Raw genomic sequence first — 2,245 nt, forward strand, 5'->3', positions numbered from 1 at the left:
ATAAATTAATTTATGTGTACATTTAGTGACCGTACACCAACAGAGTTTTCTGTGAATATCTTGAGAACCGTAGGCCTTAGGACGACCATTTTTTTGCGTATGTTTGCCTCCAGGGGTCATGTTAACCCATTCCATATGTACACACGTGCATAAACAGATATTCAGACACACACATACATTCACAGTAATCATACGTATGACACATACACACACAGTAGACATATGTACGCATGCATGCACATGCACACACACAGGCACACACACAGGCACACCCACAAGCACATACACGCACACATGCACACAATTCAAGCATTTCTCAGAATTATGAACAAGCAAGATGGGGGTGGGGTTGTATAAAATGTTTTTTACATGTGAAATCTATGTGAAAATCTATGTCAAATTGAGTGTGTATAATGCAATTCAGTGAGACAGTTAGAATCATATATGCCTTTCACCTTTTGTTTTTAGCCAGCAGCCAGACCAGCAGATACCCTGATTTTGCTGAATTACTGAAGCGAAGCAGGCTTAGTTAGTACTTGGATAAGAAACCTCATTGGAAGAGTAGGTTCCTGCTGGTAGTGGTGTTGGTCTTCCCTGTGGCCAAAAGCCACCAAACAAATATCAATCCCAATGTCCTATTGCAGTGACAGGGACTCTGTACTGCAGGAGATGTTTTCCTTTCCTTGAATGTTAAATTGAGGTCCTAACTCACCATGGTTGTTAAAGATCCCATGGCACTTATCGCAAAGAGTAGGTGGTTCCCTGATTTGCTTTATTTATGTACACATACATAAATACACACACACACACACACACACATAAAAACACACACATGCAAAGACACGTAAACACAAACACATTACACATGCACACACACATACATGCACACACGACATGCATAAACACACACGCACACAAACACATAAACACACATACAGTACACACACACACCCTCACACACATGCACCCACACTTACAAACACACCTACATACACAAACACACGCACCCACATACACACACAAACACACACAAAAAAACACACGCAAAACACATATACATACACAAAAACAACCACACACTCTGCACACACTCAATTACAAACACACAAAAAAGGAACAAAGTAGGAAATGAACATAATTTGACAAGCGTGACTTATTTTTGTGGAAAAAATGTGCTGGACTGGGCGGCGGCCATATTTTGTACCGCTCTGCGGTACATCAAGTTAAATGATGTCTCTGTTTTTTTTGTTGTTGTTGTTTTTTTTATCTCATGTCACCCCCACCCCACCCATGATCAGTGCCTTCACAATGCTGGAAATTGTTAATACACATCCTTCCTTTTTTTAAATCCTTGACTGGTTTCCACTCTTTATTTCCTCATGTTAGATAAGACGTTGATTCCCCACTATTCACCCATTCACCAATACCATTGTCTTCTGGGGTTTCTTTCTTTCTTTCTTTCACCTTAATACCTGTTGTTTGCCCCATAAGAACTTTTGACTGACCATGGACTCCACTCTTCACCTAAAGGATGAGTAGAGTACACAGTTATTTGTAATGGTACTGTATGTCCATGAATTTGGCAAAATGCCTTATGGAGACTCCCTATAGGACTTTTGGTTACCCAACATGCATACTGACAATAAAAGGCTTACTGAATATGAACCCCTTTAAAATCCCCTCAAATGAAAAGTATCACTCTGAAGTTGTTTTATTGTTATTTTGATTGTATGCCAGTGGTTCTGACATAGAATGACTACACAAAATATGAAATAATTACACAAAACGTCTCTATGTTTGCATTTTTTATGTTGGTTCAGTGGGTGTGTATAAGATTGCAGACTGCACAACTTATATTGGATAAATAAAAACATTAAATATTTTGTTTCTATGGATATGTCAATACCCTATGCTGCATCTACTTATTGCTAAGGATATACTGTACACTGCAGCTACAAAAGCGAAGGATGGGGAGGAGGGCATTTTTGATGAAATGTAATTGAGAGATAGTAACATCAATCTGACAATTTAAAGCATCTAACAGATTGTACATGAAAAAGGTTGTCATGGATGGATTCCCAAGAGTCTAAGCTTTCAAATAGTGTATAATATCACTATTCTTCATAGCAATATGTAAGGGATAATGTATAGAACGGTCATTGTTGGGAAATAGGTCCCGACAGGGCGGACCGGACCCCGACGCGCAGTGGAGGGGTCTTGTTCCGCCCTGAAGGGACCTATTTCC

The sequence above is a fragment of the Alosa alosa genome, chromosome 18 (assembly GCF_017589495.1).
Source record: "Alosa alosa isolate M-15738 ecotype Scorff River chromosome 18, AALO_Geno_1.1, whole genome shotgun sequence".
In the NCBI taxonomy this organism is placed as follows: Eukaryota; Metazoa; Chordata; class Actinopteri; order Clupeiformes; family Clupeidae; genus Alosa; species Alosa alosa.